Source organism: Triticum aestivum, chromosome 2A (genome assembly GCF_018294505.1).
Source record: "Triticum aestivum cultivar Chinese Spring chromosome 2A, IWGSC CS RefSeq v2.1, whole genome shotgun sequence".
Classification (NCBI taxonomy): Eukaryota; Viridiplantae; Streptophyta; class Magnoliopsida; order Poales; family Poaceae; genus Triticum; species Triticum aestivum.
In genome coordinates this window covers 174994739-175007697 of record NC_057797.1, presented here as the reverse complement: position 1 = coordinate 175007697, position 12959 = coordinate 174994739, and positions in this window count along the sequence as shown.

Below are 12959 nucleotides of genomic sequence, written 5' to 3'. Positions count from 1 at the left end.
AAAAATATTAATCACTACTTTGATAATCCTGAGAAAACCCCATTCAAATTGATAATGGGAGTAACGTTGGATCAACATGAATACTTTAGGGATTATCGCTTGACTCAAAAAGGAAAACTTTTATGGGATCAAATTCATATGTTGCATTGGTACACTCGGGAGCTATGCTTAAGATATGATTATACTTGTTGCTCTAGGATAAAGGCTCCACACCTTCCCTTTTCATGCAAATTTAATGAAAATGAAACCTTATCTTCTTATGCTAATGGAATATATGATTACTATGATGTGGTTTGAAAAGTTTGAAGATTTTGATGATTCGGTTTGTAGACCTGAAAATTTTGCTATCCTTAAATATTGCTATGATAATTATAAATACAATTCCTATATTGATGAATTTATTGAGAAAGTCTCTACTGTCCAAGAAGATACTAATATTTTGCAGGAGTCTATGGAAGAAGAAATTGATGAAACTGTGAGCTCATTAGATGAAAAAGATGATGAGGAGAGCAAAGAACAAAAGGAGGAAGAGCGAATTAGCTACCCGTGCCCACCTTCTAATAAGAGTAACTCTTCAACTCATACATTATTTAATTCCCCTTCATGATTACCGATGGATGAATGCTATGATAATTGCTATGATCCCGTTGATTCATTTGAAATATCCCTTTTTGATGAACTTGATGATTGCTATGCTTGTGGCCAAGATGCCAATAGTAATTCTGTTGATGGACATGAACTTGCTATAGTTCCTTATGTTGAGAATGAAATTGTTGCTATTGCTCCTACACATGATAGTCCTATTATCTTTTTGAATTCTCCAAACTATACTATACCGAAGAAGTTTGCACTTATTAAGGATTACATTGATGGGTTGTGTTCTACCACTACACATGATGATTTTGATGAATATAATATGCATGTGCTTGCTGCTCCTACTTTCAATTATTATGAGAGAGGAACTACATCTCCGCCTCTCTATGTTTCCAACATGAAAAAATTGCAAGAAACTACTTATGCTATGTATTGGCCTTTATTTGATGTGCATGAATTGTTCTTGTATGACATGCCGATGCATAGGAGGAGAGTTAGACTTTGTCATTGCATGATATATGTTGCTTAGTGCTCACTACTAAATGCCAAATCATTGTTAATTAAAATTGGCTTTGATATAGTTTGGGATCCGGGTGGATCCATTACTTGAGCACTTTATGCCTAGCTTAATGGCTTTAAAGAAAGCGCAGCCAGGGAGACAACCAAGAAGTTTTAGAGAGTCATTTATTTCTGTTGAGTCCTTTTATAAAGTTTAAAAAGAAAAAATATAGAGGGGAACCTAAAACTTTTTCACAAAAGAGAAGCGATTGGAAGTTATGCATTAGAGAAGTGAGGGTCGACCTTGAACACTTGTGTTCATGCTCATGGAAACAATGTAGAATTTTTCATGAAGATTCTCACAAAAATAATTATCCCCTTATACAATTCCATTGTATTATAAAAATAATGTGCCAAGATTTGCCTTTACGATGAGTAGATTGCTTGTTGGTATGTGCGGTGCAAAAACAGAATCTTTGGCTGTAGCGCATGAATTTTAATTTTTTACTGGAACATCAAAAGGTTCTAATTTTTTTTTGCATAGTCTTGCTATAAAAATTGTTTATTTTGTCCTAATTTTTCAGAATTTTTGGAGTAATATAAGTATGGTGAATGTTCAGATTACTACAGACTGCCCTGTTTAAGACAGATTCTGTTTTTGATGCATTGTTTGTTTGTTTTGAAGAAACTATCGATTTTTATCGGTGGTATAAGCCATGGAAAATTTATATTACAGTAGCTACAATGCAAAAACAAAATATGAATTGGTTTGCAATAGTACTTAGAGTAGTGATTCGCTTTATTATACTAACGGATCTTACCGAGCTTTCTGTTGAGTTTTGTGTGGATGAAGTGATCAAAGATCGAGGAGGTCTCAATATGAGGAGAAGGAGGAGAGGCAAGACCTCAAGATTGGGGATGTCCAAGGCACCCCCAAGTAAATATTCAAGGAGGCTCAAGCGTCTAAGCTTGGGGATGCCCCGGAAGGCATCCCATCTTTCTTCAACAAGTATCGGTATGTTTTCATCTTCGTTTCGTTCACGTGATATGTGCAAAACTTGGAGCGTCTTTTGTGTTTATTTTTCATTTTTCTTTTATGCTCCATGCTGGCATGAGATATTCCATGGTTTATTTATAGAATGCTCATTGCACTTCACTTATATCTTTTGAGTATGGCTTTATAGAATGCTTCATGTGCTTCACTTATATCTTTTGAAATTTGGATTGCCTGTTTCTCTTCGCATAGAAACCTGTTATTTGTGGAATGCTCTTTTGCTTCACTTATATTTGTTAGAGCATGATCTTTTGTAGAAAGAATTAAACTCTCATGCCTCACTTATACCTATTTAGAGAGTCAACATGATTTGGTCAATTGCATGGTTAGTCATAAAATCCTACATAAAACTTAAGGATCACTGAATATGATATGTTTGATTCCTTGCAATAGTTTTGTGATATAGAGATGGAATATATGGGGGTACTAGTAAACGGTTGTGGTTAGTAAGAATATTGGTGTTAAGGTTTGTGATTCCCGAAGCATGCACGTATAGTCTCTCGTTATGTTATGATTTTTGGAGCATGATTTATTATTGATTGTCTTCCTTATGAGTGGCGGTCAGGGACGAGCGATGGTCTTTTCCTACCAATCTATCCTCCTAGGGGCATGCATAGTAGTACTTTGCTTCGAGGGCTAATAAACTTTTGCAATAAGTATATGAGTTTTTTATGACTAATGTGAGTCCATGGATTATATGCACTCTTACCTTTTCGCAATTTGCTAGCCTCTACGGTATCGTGCATTGCCGTTTCTCACCTCGGGAGTCGGTGCATCCAAACCCTGTGATATGATACGCTCTATCATGCATAAGCCTTATTATATCTTCCACAAAACAGCCACCATACCTACTTATTATGGCCTTTCCATAGCCATTCCGAGATATATTAACATGCAACTTCCATCGCTTCCATTTTGATGACTTGAGCATTCATTGTCATATTGCTTTGCATGATCATATGGCTGATATAGTACTTGTGGCTCAGCCAATGTTCTTCATTTTTCATATATGTTACGCTAGATCATTGCACATCCTGGTACATTCCCAGAGGCATTCATATAGAGCCATATTTTGTTATAGGTATCGAGTTGTAATTTTTATTTCTTTTGAGTTAGAAGTAAATAGAAGTGTGATGATCATCATTATTCATTTTTAGAGCATTACCCTAGTGAGGAAAGGATGATGGAGACTATGATTCCCCCACAAGTTGGGATGAGACTCCGGACAATGAGAGAAAAAAAAGAAAAAAGAAAGAAAAAAGAAAAAAGAGAAGGGGCATGCTAGTTCCACACTTGTGCTTCAAAGTAGCACCATGTTTTTCATATGGAGAGTCTCCTATGTTCTCACTTTCATATACTAGTGAGAATTTTTCATTATAGGATTAGATGCACACCCACTTAGTTTTCATAATGAGCTTTCATACACTTATAGATCTTAGTGCATTCGTTGCACGGCAATCCCTACTCCTCGCATTGATACCAATTGATGGGCATCTCCATAGCCCGTTGGTTAGCCGTGTCGGTGTGAGACTTTCTTACTTTTTTTTCTTCTCTATATTTACCCCTATCATCATACTCTATTCCACCCGTAGTGCTATATCCATGGCTTGCGCTCATGTATTACGTGAGGGTTGAAAAAGCTAAAGCGCGTTAAAAAGTACGAGCCAATTGCTCGGCTTGTCATCGGGGTTGTGCATGATAAATACTTTGTGTTAAGAAGACAGAGCATCACAAGACTATATGATTTTACAGGGATAGCTTTCTTTAGCATTGATATTTTGAAAGACATGTTTGTTTGTTGAGATGCCTGAGTATTGATGTATTTATGTCAAATTATAGACTATTGCTTTGAATCACTTATGTCTTAATATTCATGCCATGACTATACTTATGATCAAGTTTATGGTAGGTAGCATTCCACATCAAAAATTATCTTTTTTATCATTTACCTACTCGACGACGAGCATGAATTAGGCTTGGGGGCTGATACGTCTCCATCGTATCTATATTTTTTTATTGTTTCATGCCAATATTATACAATTTTCACATACTTTTGGCAACATTTTATATGATTTTATTGGACTAACCTATTGATCCACTGCCCAGTGCCAGTTCCTATTTGTTGCATATTTTTTTGTTTCGCGAAAAGTCCATATCAAATGAAGTACAGATGCAATAAAATCTTACGGAGAATTATTTTGGAATATATGTGATTTTTGGGAGTTGGAATCATCACAAACGGGGGCCCACAGTGCCCACAAGACACCAGGGCGCGCCCCAAGGGCCAGGCACGTGGTGGTGGGTTGTGCTCACCTTGTTCGTCAGTTGGAGATCTACTTCAGGCACAAGGAAGCTTATATCCAGAAAAAAAATCGTGTTAAAATCTCAGTGCAATCGGAGTTACGGATCTCCGGAAATATAATAAACGGTTTTCGGCCATATCTAGGGAATGCGAAATAGAAGAGAACATAGAGCGAGATCCAATCTCGGAGGGGCTCTTGCCGCTCCGCCGCCATGGAGACCATGGACCAGAGGGGGAACTCTTCTCCCATCTAGGGGGGAGGCCAAGGAAGAAGAAGAAGGAGGGGGACTCTCTCCCTCTCTCTCTCTCTCTCTCCCGGTGGCGTTGGAGTGCCGCCGGGGCTAGAATCGTGACGGTGATCTACATCAATAATATTGGTACCGTCAACACCAACTCTCTCCCCCTCTATGCAGCGGTGTAACACCCCTTCTCCCCGCTAGAATCTCTACTTAAACATGGTGCTCAACTCCATATATTATTTCCCAATGGTATTTGGCTATCCTATGATGTTTGAGTAGATCCGTTTTATCCTGTGGGTTAATCATGATCTTGGTTGGTATGATTGTCTATTTTATTTATGGTGTTGTCCTACGGTGCCCTCCGTCTCGTGCAAACGTGAGGGGCCCTCATTGTAGGGTGTTGCAATGCGTTCATAATTTTCTTATGGTGGGTTGCGAGAGTGACAGAAGCTTAAACCCGAGTAGGTGGGTTGTTGCGTATGGGATAAAGAGGACTTGATACTTAATGCTATGGTTGGGTTTCACGACCTTAATGATCTTTAATAGTTGCGGATGCTTGCTAGGGGCCCAATCATAAGTGCATATGATCCAAGTAGAAAAAGTATGTTAGCTCATGCCTCTCCCTCATATAGAATTGCAAGAATGATTACCGGTACTTGTTATCGATTGCCTAGGGACAAATGACTTTTCTATTGAGAAAATCTATCCACTTTTGTTACCTTGCGATTCACTCGTAGTTTTATTCTCGCAAAGCTCGTAGTCTTATTCTTGCAAAATAGTTCCATACTTGTTCTAGGTAAAGCAAACACCAAGTGTGCGTAGAGTTGTATCGGTGGTCGATAGAACTTGAGGGAATATTTGTTCTATATTTAGCTCTTCGTTGGGTTCGACACTCTTATTTATTGAAGAAGGCTACAAACAATCCCCTATACTTGTGGGTTATCACCCTTCCTCTTCTGGGAAAATCCCAACACAGCTCACAAGTAGCAGCCGCGCGGACGGGCAAAGATACTTGGTGCATAGGGTTGGATGGCCACACCACTATCTAATATATGCAGACATGTTCAGACATGTCCATTGACATTTGGCGTGTCCATTTTGATGGATGGAGTCACAGATGGCATGATACAACACCTACTGGACATTGTATATGAGTTGCAGAGGTTCAAATTTAACCAAATCGCCACATGGGTCTTGCTATTGATGGAAGCATCACCTGTCACTAAAAGAATAATCTGCATTGATGAGATAACAAAGCGTCAAACGTATAATTTGACCCTTGTAGGTTGGTCGGTTGGGGTTACCATCATCCTCCTAACAATCCAACCACTAATTGATTCTCAAGATAACTCATTGATTTCATTCAACTCTTGGATTGGGTCGAGGAGTTCACATGTAGTGGAGTATGTACTTTTCTATCGGATACAAAAATTCCACTTAGATATTTGTGGAAACATGGCACAACATTGATTAATCAACACAAGCTCGAGGTGCATGGCAGTGTAATATACATATAGGACTTTCCAGTATCTTAGGAGCGCGTTGATTATTTTATTCTGTAATATGTATTGAGTTTAGGCTCCCCCCAATTTATGCAAAAATCTGAATTGATGGAGAGAGGATGGCAATATATTTCAACACTCCCCCTCATGTCTATGATCATTTAGTCCTTAGGTGTGAGATCAATGTCAGCTGTTAAATACTCCCTTAATATGGTTTTGAACTCGAGACATCTTAGCTCTAGGTTGTATCCCATGTCCTATTGTGGCCATTGATCTCAAAGTTGACCTCTAGGGACTTCCCTTCGTGAACACCAAAAAACGTTGAAGCACGTTGATGTCATTGTGAGAACCTGTGCCATGTCGAAAAAGAAGTGCCAAATCCAAAGATCGTGTGATACCACAACTTCGAATATGGCCGTGAAAGCTTTAACATGTCCCTTGTATAGCCCCTATTAAGAAAATGGGCAGTTCTTCCACTTCCAGTGCATACAATCAATGCTTCCAAGCATTCCAGGGAAGCCTCGGGATTCATTGATCGCTAACAACCAAGTTGTATCTACAGGAGTTGGTTCTCTCAAGTACTCCAAGCCAAACACAACAACCATAGCTTTGTAGAACTTGAACAATGACGCAAAGCATGTAGACTCACTAATGCGGACATACTCATCCACAAGATCACCTGGAATTCCGTATGCAAGCATACGAACAACTACAGTACATTTCTGATAAGAGGAGAAGCCAACCTTTCCAAGGGCATCATAATTGCATTTGAAGTAATCGTACGCCACCACTCCCTCACGAGTATGGTTGAACACATGCATCGCCATCCGAAAGCACCATTGGAAAAGCTTGGGAGGGAATAGTGGGTCACTGAACTTGAAACGATCGGTAGAGTAGGCAATGGCCGCTCATTGTGTTACGATTCAACCTCGAAGCATGGCCCGTGATTGATCCCCTAAACCTTGGCCCCTGCCTAGAAATGTGCTCATTGACGACCAAAGTAGCTATCACAACATCAGCATCATCGTCAGACGACAAACCTATGAAATTATTGTAAAAAAACTCATTTGAGTCATCCACCATGTTGAAATCATACCTCAATCGAGTTGGGCAAACAACCGAACACCTTGCGGACAGCGACGGGGTGGGGTGGCGACAAGTCATGGCCAGTTAATGGAGCCTTCCATGGCACCTCCACGGAGACGGAGGTCGGACTCCGTGTCCTCCGGCGAAGGCCCTAGGGGTAGCGGTGGGCTGCCGGCGGTGGCCGAGGAGTAGGCAAACCATGGTTGTGGCGGCCACAATGATGACAAAAGTGGTCAGTGATGGATGCGGCAAATGGTGAGGCCATCGGTGGAGCGCTGACGCAGAGGCTGGAAGTGGGCGGCAATGATGGTGAAGAGGGTGTACTGTTGGTTGGGGGGAGAATGGTGTGTATGCCACAGATGGGCTAGCTAGCCATGGGAGGACAAGGGGAGGACGACATGGGCATCCACTGTTTTTGTGATGATGCAAGTTGGGCCATATTTTTTGTCCGCTCGGACCCAAATGGACGCGGGCTGAAAAAATGGGTCAGTGCGTTGGAGTTGGCCTTACATGCCAAATCCGACGGCAGGAGAAGGAAAAATAATATTAATGCTTTTGATCAGGGGGGCATGATTGAGGGAGAGAGAAAGTGACCTAATTAACTACATTATCAATTTATACAAATAATTGTTTGGAGACCCTGAGGTCTCTACCATCTCATTGGATGTTGAGAATCCCAAAGTAATTCCTGGAATAGTTGTAGATAAATTAACTGCACCGTTCTCCTTCGAGGAAATTAAAGAAGTGGTTTTCAAAATGTCACATAACAAGTCTCGTGCCCTCGATTGGTTCACTGCTGAATTCTACCATCACTTCTGGGAGTTTGTCAAATTTGATCTAAAAGCTTTATTTGATGATTTTCATGAAGGTAATTTGGATATATCCAAACTTAACTATGGCATTATTACTTTAGTACCAAATATTAAAGATGCTAATCAGGTACAAAGCTATAGACTTATAGGCTTATCAAATGTTAGTTTTTAAATTTTTCACTAAAGTCATCATGAATAGATTGATTGTAGCAGTTGGAGAGGTGATTTCCCCACTACAAACAACTTTTGTGAAAGGGGGATATATTATGGAAGGTGTGATGATTTTACATGAAGCTTTAAATAGTATTCATGCTAAGAAAACAAGTGCCTTGATCTTTAAGGTGCAATTTGAAAAATCTTATGACAAGATAAAATGGCCCTTGTTTTACAAATGCTATAATTAAAATGATTCCCTAATAAATGGGTTGACTGGATTATGTTCACTATTAGGGGGGTGTAGGTATTAAAGTTAATGATCATATCGGGGCCCTACTTCCCTACCCACAAGGGCTTGAGACAAGGGGATGATCTACCCCCTCGATGTTTAATCTACTTGCATATGCCTCGTCCATCTTAATGAGTAATGCTAGAAAATATGGTATGTACTAAAAATGGTGTTAACATGCTGCAATATGCATATGCCACCATTTTCATGTTGGAAGATGATTATGATAGTGCCCATAACTTGAAATTTATACTTTGCTTGTTTGAATAGATGTCTGGATTAAAATTTAATTTCCATAAGAATGAGTTGTTCTTATTTGGGGGGGAGGATAAATCAACTAACTTTGCTGCTATATTCACTTGCCCTATTGGGAGTTTGGAATCCTTCCTCTAAAATATTTAGGGATGGTAATGGATGAAAAAAGAATTAGAAATAAACATTGAAAAACTCTAAGGATAAGATGGAAAATAAATGTGGCACTTGGGAAGGTAGGATCCTAGCTACCTAGTGGAAGTAGAGTAACTCCAATACAACCTTCTCTTAATGGCATACCTAACTTCATGATGTCCTTTTATGGACTTCCAGTTGGGGTAAAGAAAAGGGCTGTTTCTTTAGAGCCAGAATACTCTGGAAATAAGAAGAAAAGAGAAATAATATATCATTTGGTTAGGGATTCTGAGGTGTGCATATCAAAAGATTTAGGAGGCCTATGTATTAAGAAATTGTCTATTATGAATCAGACACTACTTTGTAAGTGGTTGTGGAAAATCTTTAACAATGAGGGACTGGGGCAAGATTCTGACAAAAATATCAAAGAAACCAATGCCTTATTGTAATTAAACCCACACAAGGGGACTCACAATTTTGGAAAGGCTTGCTAAGTTTCAAAAATCATTTATTTTCTTTATGAAAATTCTCTTGGCAATGGGGAAAATGTTAGATTTTGGGAAGACTGGTGGATACGGGATAAACCCCTTAAACTCAACTTCCCTAGATTATACAATATCTATTTAATAAGAAAATATTTTGCTAATGCTTTTAGTAAAGGGATTGACCAAATCTAGTTTAGAAGAACTCTTCTTGGAGATTCCCTTGAATTGTGGAATCGTATAAAAGATGTATGTGCTGGGATTACCCTTAATGGAGATAGAGACGCTAACAAATGGACTTTGATAAAAAAATAGCGCTCGCACTGTTAAATCTTATTATAGAATCCTATTTGAGAACGGTGTTAGATATCCACACAAGTTTATGTGGAAAACTAAAATCCCTCGGAGAATTTAAAAATCTATGTGGTTGGTTTTGAGAATTAGTATCCTGAGTTCATGACAGAAGATAATTTGATCAAGAAAGGATGGGGTGGGAGCAAAGCTTGCCCCTTTTGTGGGTTAGATGAATCTATTGAACATCTTTTTATGAAATGCTCATTAGCTAGGATGTTATGGAACATTGTAAAATGTGCCTTCAACTTGCTTGATATTTCTAAGAAAGTTGATACAAAATTTCCATGCTGAAGATAAACATTTGATATTTATCGGCATTTCTATGGTTTTCTCGGCTATCTGGAAGATCATAAATTGCACTGTTTTTGAAAAAAGAATTACTGACCCCTATGTCCCTATAAATATGATTGCTAGATGACTGAATGATTGGATTATTTTACAAAAAAATCAAAGAAGATTGATGTGGGCCGGTAAAAATTCTATAAATGACAACAAATAAAGTCTTTAAGGCGGTTCAAGAATGGTGTTTTGGAGTGCTTCAGATCCAATAAAGCTTTACCCTTTTGGAGGAAGATGCACCGCAGTTGAAGGCGCGGGAAGGGAGACAAAGCAGTGTGATGCTTCTTCCTTCTCTTTTCGGCTATCATGTTTAAAACACCTTATTATGTTGTGATGGTTTATTGTAGTTTCCTTAAACCTGTAATATCTTCTGCATAGCGACGTTGATGTAACGTTGCTTTCTGTTCTTGGATGCCTGGTAATGGTGACATTGCCGTATATGAGCATGTGCAACAGGAGCGACCGAACAGGCCCCCCAACACCATAGGGACCCCTTTTTTGTTAATCAAGATGTTAATTGAAGCATTAGGTACTAGAGTAAAGAATCACACACAGAAAAAAGTATTAGAGTAAAGAACGGCTAGAAATATTTTACACCAAGCCACCCTACGCATCTCTCTAATCACGATCCATCAGTTCCTCTCAGCACTCTCTCAATCTTACAGATCTTCCAACATAGCATAGTACAGCTAAAAAAGCAAATTAGGTACGTGCTATCTACAAGTCTTTTAGACTTCTGCTTTCAACTGGTGTATTTTTTATGAAAAACTACACTGGCTGACAAAAAATATTATTGTTTCTTTCGTACTTGGGGCCTAATTTTGATTTGCACCGGGCCTTTGATTTCCCCGGTACGGCCTTGAATGGTGTTCTGTAGCTTTTAGAGCACAGGGTGACATTGTTGCCTTGATGGAAGGGCATCCAAGATCACTTAATCTTTTTGCTACTTTCTCTTCTGGTAGTTTGTAAGGAAGACTGTGGTTTCTACAAGGAAATCGGAGGGGAGCCCTCTTTTTTAGTCTTTCTCCCTCAGTAAATAAGAGTAGGCGCGCTACCGCTTACGCAGTGGATCTTCGGGCAACCAACCCGGCACATCCAATTTCGATTAACAACTTGGAGGCATGGCTGAGTGGCTTACGGAATTGGCTTGCCAAATCTGACTTTAAAAAAATGTATCATGGGCTTGAATCCCATATCCTTCGGCACGGATGTAGAAGGGGCGCCAACACATCGAATAGGTTATACTAGTACTAGCAGGAAGGAAGGGCCGCAACCACCACAACGGCAGCAGACACCAAAATCCCCTGACCATGTGGCGCGAGATAGCATACAACAGAAGAGCAGCGGCGGTCGTTCGGCGCCGATGCGACGCGCTCATGCATTTCCGAGCACGAACCGAGTTTCGAGGATGGCCGGGTTGGACTTGTGATCCGCGTGTGGAATAAATAAAAAACGGGTTGCATGTAGAATGATCCGATCGGTTGGGAATGGAATTTATATATACACATACATGGCGATGAGGTTAGTTGGCTCAGCTGCGGGATGGGCAGGACTGGCCGGTGGACACCGTGGACGCATCGTCCGGCCGCCCAAAGACCAGTTGATTGATCTGCACTGTATCTGTATGTATGACTCGCAGACTTTTTTGTAGGGTGCGGCCGATTGATTCAGCGCTGCGCTGCAGGTCCATGCACGAGGAGGGTCGGACCATCTTTGTGCATGTAGCTGGGGCTGGGTGGGTGGAGCCGTGGAGGACAAATCAGCAGCAGGATTGCCGGCAGCGCCGTGGTACGATCTGGTGATTGCGATTGAGTGAGTGGCCGGTCGAGTTGGCAAGGACAAGTTGCGAGGGGACTCCAATCATCGATGCAGGTGGTGGAGCAAATCAAATCAGGCTGGTGGATGGATAGCTAGCTCGCTAGTATAGCTCGGTGCGCGGCGCGGGATCGTGGTGGCAGCCAGCCAGGGTGCAAGTGGCACGGCCCGTCCGTCCGCATGCGGTCAGGCCGTGATGGAAAACCCAGTGGACCAAGGACGAGCCTGCCTGCCTGCCCGTGCATCAGTGCTACAGCCAGTGGGTGAATGAACCTCGTGGTAGCCTTACCTTTGGATACATATATTGACAAGACATATATACGTGGAAAAGCGAAACTAGCAAAAGCTTTCTTGAGCGGAAACAATATATAGAAGGACTCGAAACCGATCCGGGTGCTTTTAGGGTGTAAAGATTCATCAGGCGGCGGAGCAGTTGCAGCTAGCATACATACATGCATAGATGACACAGCGCCTTTTGTGAGTATACATGGTGATGGCTCTTTAGTTAACCGCTTGTCTTTTCCTCTGGATTCCAAAATTGGGCTGTCAGTTTGTCCGGGGGCTCTTTGTATCCTTCGTCGCCTCCTTCGGTACCTGGCGTGTAAAGCGCTTCTAGTGCTCTCCCGTCGCTTTCACGTCCGAGTCCGAGGCTATACCTCAAAGGGGACGGACACCTCATTTATTCGTGCCCGCGAGCGGGTCGGGCTGGCGCCGGTCATCCAACAGTAGCCCTTTAAAGTCCCCATTTATATCCATCTAAACTGTCTACGCATTTGATCGAACACATGACGTGCAAAGCCAGCGTGGAAATAAGCGGCAACACGACCGTCAGGGGACCCAGAAAAGAACAGCAGTGGCAGCACACACCGGCACGGCCAAACAATACGCACGGCGGCCACACCCTCCCTCTGGTATAAGCGATGGCAATCGCTGCATTTACATAATATATGCAACTATATTTGGTGTGGCTGGGTGACCTTTAAATAACCAAATAAGTTCAGAAAAAAAAGCATAGTAACCAATAGCAGACTCTACTTCTGACTTGTGCTC